Consider the following 10170-nt stretch of genomic DNA (forward strand, 5'->3'; position numbering starts at 1 on the left):
TACTAATTATGCACAAAGTTACAAAAATTTAAAAAAATGCAAGTTACACTAATTATGCAAAAAATTGACTCCTAAAAAAAACACTTAATTTATAGATTTTTTTTATTTTTATTTTTTTTTTTTTTGATTTTTTTTTAATTTTCTTTAGTTTTCTTTTGTTTTTTTTCTCCTTTTGTTTTGTTTTGTTTTTGTTTTTGTCTTGTTTTTTTTTTTTTAATTACAAAAATTTAAAACAATGCAAATCACTCTAATTATGCTAAAAATTTACAAAAATGAAAAAATAAAAATTATGCAAATAATATGGACTCCTAAAAAAAATAATTTAAATTTTTTTTATTTTTATTTTTTTATTTTTTTATTTTTTTTAATTTCTTTTTCTCAATTTAATTGTTTTTTTTTTCTTTTTTAATCTCTTTTTTTTTAATTGTTTTTTAAATCCTTTTTTTTTCTTTTTTTTTTAATAAAAAAATATTATTTTTTTTTGTTTTATTTAAAAATACAAAAAAAATCATGAAAAAAATAATAATAATAAAAATAATAATAAAAAAAGGAAAATCCACTAACCTTATCCGCCGCTTCGCCGCTCGCCGCTCGTCGACTTTCTCGCTGTGCAGGTGCGCCTTCAATGCTTCCTCTTCACCGCCTTCACTTCCTTCGCACCTTTTCTTGGCCGCCTACTCCTTTCGCTTCCTCCAGCCGCCTTCTGGTGCAAGCAGCAGCCTTCTGGTGCAAGCTGCGCCCGCCGGCCTCTCGTCTTCTTTCAGCAGACGACCACGTTGTGGCTTCAGCGCTTCTTCGCCTCCTTGCTTTCACTTGGCCGCCTCCAACTACTCACCTCCTCCACCTCTACGTCACACAGCCGCCTCTCCAAGCTGCGCCTCCCGATGAAAACGCCCCCCCCACAGCGCCTCTCCACTCCACATCTTCCGCCTCCACGCTTCTGCCAGCCGCCACGTCAGCTGCAGTGCATGACCTGAAGGCTGCTCTCCCTCAGCTTGGCGCCTTCACAACTGCAGCAGCCGGCCACCACTATGCCTTTGCACTCGCCGGCCAGTTCAAGTTTTTTTTTGTTTTAATTTTTATTTTTATTTTTCCTTCTGCGCTTGCTTTACGGCAGCAGCAGCCGCCGCTTGCCACCTCCTCGCCTCCTTGCTTTCACTTGGCCGCCTCGACGCCCTTAGCTCTGCAGGCGCCTCTGCAGGCCGCGCCCTTCGCTTAGCCAGGCGACCAGCGGCTTCGACGCCCTCCACGTAAGTGTATAATATATATATATATATATATATAAGCTGCCTTCTGCTGTCAACGTTTCTACGCTTCTTCAACTGCCGACCAGCCTTACAGCGCTTAACGTCAACGTGTAAAAGTATATATATATATATATATATATATATACTTTTATGTTAAAACCGCCTCTGCTCTCCTTTCCGCCGGCTGCTCACCGCTCCGACTGGCCGCCCAATGTATATATATGTAAATAGATATAGATATATATATATATATATATCTATATCTATTTATTTTTCTTTGCTGCGATTATGGAAATGCCTCCCCACACGATAACAACACAACAAAACATCAAAAGAAAGGTCGCCTCCTATGCTTTCAACCTACCTCTTGCCAACTTGCAAAAATACAAAAATAGAAAGTACTTAAATTTTGATTAATGGCGGGATTACTCAACCGCAATGGGGTTTAAATTTTTTTCTTGCTTCTCATCAAAAAAAATGAAAACACACAAGGCGCCCTTGAGATCACACACTCAATGCCCTTGCAAACTCTACTCTAATCTACCCTAATCCACGATTTTGCAATCAATGGAGCACTTAGTAAGAAGTAATGGTTAACACCCTTCACTAACTTAGGTGTGCGTTCCCCAGCAGCGGCGCCATTGTTTGGGGCATCATAGCATAGCGGAGGCTACACTCCAACCCACACACTTATCAATCCGTGAATGCAACCCGGTTAGCGCATAGAGGCTATCCCGAATGGGAGAAGAAGAGTTAACCACATACTAATGACCTCTAGTCCTACTCAATCCTTCTCAACACTCAAGCAATCAATCTAACACAATCAACACATCAATCTAGCATTATCAAAGCATCAAGATTAGGCTACACTTAAGCACAAAGATACAACTTATGCAAAGAACCTAACATGCAAAGAGCTATCACACAAGCCTCAACTACACATCAATTCATGCACAAGCTTCATCACATGCACAACTCACAAATCAAAACATCATTAAGAAATCTAGATTAGCAAGTGTGTAGACAAAAACCTCATATCATTGAAAATGTAGAGAATAGGAAGTACATGATTGAAACAAGAATGGAGATGGAGAGCCTTGGGAGAGCACTTGAGAAGGAGCTATGGAGCAAGCTCTCTCTATGAGCCTCTCAACCAAATGACCAAAAAGTCTCCTCCCTCTCTCAAATGGGCCACCTTTTATACAAAAATTCTAGAACTCCCAAAAGTTCCCATGTGGGATTATTGTTAAGCCCCCTCCCACATTCATCTACAACTTTGAACTCTTTTCAAGAGCCCTAAGTATCTTTTTTGTTACATCCTTGTATTGATCTTCATTTGTCATGCAACACCAAACATGCTCTGATTGTGACCAAACTTTGCAAGAATGTGGGGGTGGGTGCCCCCCCCATGCTTGCAAAGTTTGGTCCCCATCGGAGCATGTTTGGGTACGATGGTATGGGGAAGGCCCGGATTTTCCATGGCCTCTTAAGCACCAAGAGACTTCAAAAACCCGCACTGGGTGTTAATTACCAATCCAAACATGCTCTGATTATGACCAAACTCTGCAAGCATGTGGGGGGGACCCACCCCACATGCTTGCAAAGTTTGGTCACCATCGGAGCATGTTTGGGTACGATGGTATGGGGAAGGCCCGGATTTTCCATGGCCTCTTAAGCACCAAGAGACTTGACAAACCCGCACTGGGCGCTAATTACCAATCCAAACATGCTCTGATTGTGACCAAACTTTGCAAGCATGTGGGGGGGACCCACCCCCACATGCTTGCAAAGTTTGGTCCCCATCGGAGCATGTTTGGGTACGATGGTATGGGGAAGGCCCGGATTTTCCATGGCCTCTTAAGCACCAAGAGACTTGAAAAACCCGCACTGGGTGCTAATTACCAATCCAAACATGCTTTTATTGTGACCAAACTTTGCAAGCATATGGGGGTGGGTGCCCCCCCCATGCTTGCAAAGTTTGATCCCTATCGGAGCATGTTTGGGTACGATGGTATGGGGAAGGCCCGGATTTTCCATGGCCTCTTAAGCACCAAGATACTTGAAAAATCCGGACTGGGCACTAATTACCAATCCAAACATGCTCTGATTGTGACCAATCTTTGCAAGCATGTGGGGGGGACCCACCCCCACATGCTTGCAAAGTTTGGTCCCCATCGGAGCATGTTTGGGTACGATGGTATGGGGAAGGCCCGGATTTTCCATGGCCTCTTAAGCACCAAGAGACTTCAAAAACCCGCACTGGGCGCTAATTACCAATCCAAACATGCTTTGATTGTGACCAAACTTTGCAAGCATGTGGGGGGGACGCACCCCCACATGCTTGCAAAGTTTGGTCCCCATCGGAGCATGTTTGGGTACGATGGTATGGGGAAGGCCTGGATTTTCCATGGCCTCTTAAGCACCAAGAGACTTCAAAAACTCGCACTGGGCGCTAATTACCAATCCAAACATGCTTTGATTATGACCAAACTTTGCAAGCATGTGGGGGGGACCCACCCCCACATGCTTGCAAAGTTTGGTCCCCATCGGAGCATGTTTGGGTACGATGGTATGGGGAAGGCCCGGATTTTCCATGGCCTCTTAAGCACCAAGAGACTTCAAAAACCCGCACTGGGCGCTAATTACCAATCCAAACATGCTCTGATTGTGACCAAACTTTGCAAGCATGTGGGGGGGACCCACCCCCACATGCTTGCAAAGTTTGGTCCCTTTCGGAGCATGTTTGGGTACGATGGCATGGAGATTTTCAACAAACAATATGATAGCCAAAGTGTTAAAAAATATAATAAAATCAAGAACATCAACTAAAATGTAATGATCCTAAATAATGAGAAAACTTATAATGATATAAACATCAAATAAGTACATCAGAATGAAAATGAGCTACCCCAGCTAGTCTGAGGTTAGTCACTGCCCAAGCCCTAAGTACAATGTAAGTGAACTAACCCAGCTAGTCGGAGTTTAGTCACTATCAAGATAGAGATCTAGTCAGCAGCACCCTCTCAAGCTCTCAAGTGCTCTAGAATGCTCTCATGGTCATCCACTCGAAGCCGAAAACGACAGAGGGTGAGAACTGTGTTTTCGGCTCTGTACTCGAACAAGAGTGAGCCTGGTAGCAACCACTAGATGAGAGAACTGAAATGCCTCTAACTCCCACTTCCACTGTTGGAACTCAAGACTCCGCCGATGAAGCCGAATCTGCTGGTAGAACCGTCCTGCCACAATCATGCTATGGGCGTCATAAGAAAACCCATGATCATCCACTATATCCTAGTCAAGCATGCACTTTGGCCTAGTGCAACTCATCAGATAGTAGTCTACTCCCTCGCTATTTCCCTCACTGGCAATAACAGCAAATACATCACCCTCCTGTAGCAAATCTGTCAGGTCATCATAACTGACCATGAACGACGCAGGACCTGTGTGCTCATCAGACACCACTGGATGTGAAGGATGCTCGGGGGAGAGGAATGTCTGTATCCATGCATCTGCCCATCCTCTCGAGGCACAATGTGACCAATCGCCATCCATACATGCTCCACAGAAGCATGCAAACCGTCGTGTGTAAATCATGGGGACCGCCATGCACGTGCTCCTGATGGAATGTAAGCCCAAGGTGCCAGGTACTGTGTCACAATCATGGGAGGCTCTACGGTCAATCATGCCACCATCCACATGCCAAAAAAATCTCCTGACAATCCGAGCATCACGTTTGGGGTACGATGATGCTGCACTCCCACACAAGTGTTGGGAGCACCACTCGACTACGTGGCCCGCATCTCTGAACCGCTGAGCATCCTGTCGCAGCTGATGACGCCTCAAGGCACGTTTCACACACGCGCCCGCACCATCATGCTCTCCCTTCCCGTGACCAGTCTCAAAGAATGACCAAATCACTGGGATACTAGACTGCACATGCCACCTATAAATCCATAAAAGATAGTCTTAGTTATTGTTTTCTTTAAGATGTTCTAGTGAATTTAGTTCAATTGTAAATGTAAGAAAGCCATAAGTACTACCTGTAGAGCCAATAGAATTGACGTGATGACTTGAACTGTGCGCCACAACCATCCGACCAAACCCATCGCTGGACATGTCTGATCCCACAATCTCCTAAAAAATCGTCATGGAGACAAAAACAGTGTTGCACAAAATGTGCATCATGTGAACGATCATCAAACTGATATAGAAATGATACTCTCGAATAATGACACGGGTCTCGGGGGTACTCGCTATCCCATCTACATGAGCCTCTGCATGTCGATAGCTAATGTGGACCATAATAGCAACCTGGTGAGGTAAGCAATACATACGTTTAGGACACAAAAAATCAAATAAGTAATGTAGCTCAAACATAAGACAAATATTACAAAATATAACCATTACCTGCTCTGAGAAGTAATACTCAAATTGTATCTCCTGAAAAGGTGTGAAAGTGTAGTTCTCTGCAAAATCAATCACAGAGACGACCACACCAATAGGAAACTCTGCTAGGCATGCTCGGAACTGACGATCCTGCCACTTGGCACAATGACTGTGCCGTATGTAGGGGTAGATCTGCTCCCTAAATGTGGCTGTGAAGTGACAACGTGGTGTATGTTTGTCCACGAGCTGCAACTTCCTGGACTGTCCACCACTCTGGAGCTGGTGTGTCACATACTCATAACGTTGCCATGCCACTATCTCTTGGTCACTTGCATCAAGATCTACCATCTGTAGATGTGCAAGTGAACCACATGATGTGCAATTGCTCTCCACACAAGGCATCCTATGGAACTGAGCATCCTCTGTGCGTGCACACAAAAGAGAGTGGATGAAATCACGTGGACTACGAGGCAACTCTCTATGCCCACTAAGAGAACGGAACACATCATAAAAAAGTTTGAACTCAACATGGTAGCGACAACAACATGTGTCACGCTGACGTGAGTACCTCACAAACCAAGGCTTACACCCCTCAAATGACCTTTGCCCAATTTTAAGCTCTGGATACGAAGCCACAAACTGAGAATACAACTCAGTTTGGGTCATTTCAAGAAAGCAAGCACCGTGCTCAATGAACACTCCTCTTGTCACTCTCTTACGCAAAGCTTTCTTGAAAACTGGTGATGCACGACAATTCTCCTCCCAAAAACTTTCTATCAAGGTTCTAGTGGTTTCATCTAGTAGGCGATCATGCCTAGCTACACGACCACTACGCGCCCACATAGCACCAACCTCATTGGCATCTAAACTTTGTCACCTAATAGACCCAACTCTAAGTGCGTGTGGTGCTATGGAAAGGATGCGAGATGTGGCACTAACCTTACCCTTCATTTGGGAGCTACTTATGGCTACCACAATAGCCCGTCCGAGCAGCCAAAGCGTCCGCAGAGTTCCTCTTCTTGCTATATAGGAATGACGAACACTTTGTAGCACCGCCATGCCAGCTCTCCTCTCTCTTCGACCTCCAATGTTAGAAAGCGCCCTGCAGTTGGCCATGTTGGGCAGATCAATCAAAGCATCAAGCACACATGCCTGTGATGAAGGCGTGAGGTCTTTGAAATAGGAATGGAAGATTGCATGGGCACGACGATGTGCCCCTGACTTTGATAGTTCTTTCCTATCCACACGAAGGGCGCCCAAATGAGGGGGGGTGGGTTCTTGTAGAAGAGAGGACTCAAGAAGGGCGGGTTCATGTGGATTATCTAAACTAAGGGGTAGTGGAGGGGAAGAGGGCGTAGGGAGAGGAAGTGGAAGAGGAGGAGCAAGGCTTGGATCATCGCCACAACGGAAGGTGTTGCTCGTTGACGTGCTCTCCACTCTCTCTTTCTCTCACGAGCTACCCTTCTCCTCTCCTCCTCTTGAACTTAGTGGATGGGGGGGAGTCTAGTCCTATCACGTTTCCGACTCCTACGACTTTGAGAACCCATTCTCAAGGAAGCTAAGAGAGAAAATATTATAAAGGCTCAATGATGGGATAGTACTAGAGATAAGTGTGGGATAGTACTAGAGATGTGTGATTATATAGGAAAAATAGGTTATCCACTTCAAATCTCATTGGATTTCCTATCTAAGATTGATTGGATAACTAAGATAAACATAAAGATAATTAAAGATAAACTATTATCCACTTAAAAATTAATATTATTTATAATATTTATTAACAAGTCTAAATATTTATCATTACTAGATATATAAATATATCTTTAAAGATATCTTTTATTTTATAGTTATATAATTGCTTTTTTTAAATAAAGTATTTTTTTTAAATTTTATTCAAAGGTTTATTCTACATAAAAAAATTTCAAGAAATATTAAATTAATTTTTTTTAAAATTAATAATATGATCTTTAATAATATTTTTATTTATCTAATCCCAAAATATAATCCTTTAAAATTAGTGATTTTAAATTCTTTTATTTAATAAGTTACATATATTTTATTATTTAAATTTCTATATTCTATTTCTCTAAATTACTAAATTAACTTTTCCAAAAATATGTTTTTGAAAAAAGAGGGGAGGTGGGAAGGAGATGCCACGTGTCACAAGCATGTATGACACGTGGCATTCTCTTGACATGTGGCACTATTATGGTTGATGTGACAATTCCATGATATGGCATGCCATGTCACCATGTGCGAGGTGGCATGCAAAGGTGGCAAGATGATGTGGCATTAATGATGACTAGGATGATGAGGTGGGGAGTCAACTAGGTTGACCATGTTGACATGGAGGGTGGAGGTGGCAAGCTGAGGTGGCAAGCTGCTTATGTGGATCCTCTCGATGCTCATGTGGACATAAAGTGGCATGCATATATAAGATTTGTGCCTACCCAAGCCTCACACATGGAATGAAACCTAAGCTGTGAAGTTTACCAAGCCTAGATTTCCAAACCTAACTAGGATTGCTTTTAGACTTGAAAAGGGGAGAGTGGACACAATATGGGAATTTTCACTTGGGAGGATTGAAAATGGACCTTCCCATACTCAATTCAAGCCAAATTTTTTTTAATAAATTCATGGCAACAAGAGTATTGATCCCTTGAGTTTTTAGATTGAAAGATTCAATATTTAATTTTCTAGAATTAAATTACTATTGATTTAATGGGCCTCTCACAGTCATAATAAATTTTCCAACGTAAATCTACAAAAATCCAACCGTTAGATTTGTAATTTTACCTTATACCCACATTATACTAATCTTTCCCAATCTAATCATCACTAGATCCATACAATTTGAGCATTTTAAATGGTAGATGTGGTGGGAAGATAAAATAGTATGTTTTTTAACAATTCTAATACCTTTTAAATAATATAGAAAATAGTAGAACACATCAAAAATTACTCGATAAATCAAGTTAAGCTCTATGTTATTTATATTTGTGATATGCAAAGTGGGAACATCATATGAGTAATAATGTAAAAGTTATAGGCAATTTACTCACATTCACTACTAAACCTAGGACAGGGCCTGTATACAAACTTGGTTCCCAAAGAAAAGGAGATTTGTAATTATTGGATATTTGATCAGATTATAGTTTTAGGTGCCCAACTTTGCATATGATGTTTCGTTAGAAGACCTTGAAGTGAAACTCCTTGGCTAACTATGAGAGATTGGCTATTCTTCTTGAAAAAATGCCTGTTTTCCAGCTAAAGCCAAGGGCGCCCACTACATGAAACTAGATAACCTCATCTTGCAACCACCCATGAATCAATTGCCAAATTTGGGCTCTAATGTCTCACAATCTAAGTAGAATTTGGAAGGAGAGGCAATGTTGTAAATATTAGAAAGTTCTACAACTTTTCTTTTTGTGGTTTGGCCAAATTCCTTTTCTCTCATAAGTTACACAGTCCCAAAGGTGGGTTGTTAACAAGGTTAGAGGACTTGTAAGGAATTTCTCCTAATCTTGCTAGTCCATCGCTTCCCTGCGCAAGACTGCAGCCTCAGAGATCTTGGTGGACGCAGTCTTTAGCTAGGCCAGCAGAGCAAGGAAAAGGGGGGCTTGATAATTTTTATTTTTTATTGTTAAAAAATGCAAGTATAAGCACTTTAATTGTCATCGATTGTTCATGTGTACGGTCACACACGACATCATCATGAAATTTGAGTGCTTTTACCTCTTGTGCATGCCTATGGCATCCAAGAGGATACGACTAAGCGAGGTCTTAATTTGGTGTAGTCTGGAAATAGTTTACAGGTGTCGAAACTATTGAAGAACCAATCACATGGTCCTATGTGTTGACCATGAGTATTTGGCATGATATGAGAGACTTGTAGTATTATATGGTAGTAATGTGTGTGAACACACTTAAGATCGCCGAGGTACTTTTTCTTTCACTATGAGGTTTTTTTCCTTGTACGTATGTACACCCTCTTATCTGGGTATATACTTATCTTTTGTATCTAGCACATATTTGTTCATTCTAATCTAGTGAGTTTTTGTGCTCTCAAGCTTCTCTATCTTGTGTGTGTGCATTGTTGCAACCCTAACCTTAATTCCAACAATTGGTATCAGAGCTAGCTTCCTTGACACTTGATCTAGTAGTCTGCCTCCTTCCTTATGATCTTGTTTTTCTATCTCCGATTGAGATACCCTCTTAGGAAAAGAAGGTATATACTGTAGAATTTTCAGGGTCTGCAATACCATTCGAACATGTTTCGGACGCGTTTTGGGCATCGTAAGGTTTTTACAGACGTTCTAGAGAAGCGTCATTTCGGATTGGTTTTGCTCAATTTTGGTAGCTTTTGTTCCCGGTCAAAAAGGCAAAGGTAAAGCTTCTTCGCATGGCAACTATAAGCCAAAATCAGAATTCTCAGGTAAGGATACAGAGAAAGAAGATGATAGGAGAAAAAGAAAGAATCGGGCATGGCTGTGGCTGATGCATCTGCACCAAACAAGTGCAAAGAAGAAGGAATCTA

This window comes from Cibotium barometz, chromosome 12, assembly GCF_041138505.1.
Source record: "Cibotium barometz isolate CiBa-2024 chromosome 12, ASM4113850v1, whole genome shotgun sequence".
Classification (NCBI taxonomy): Eukaryota; Viridiplantae; Streptophyta; class Polypodiopsida; order Cyatheales; family Cibotiaceae; genus Cibotium; species Cibotium barometz.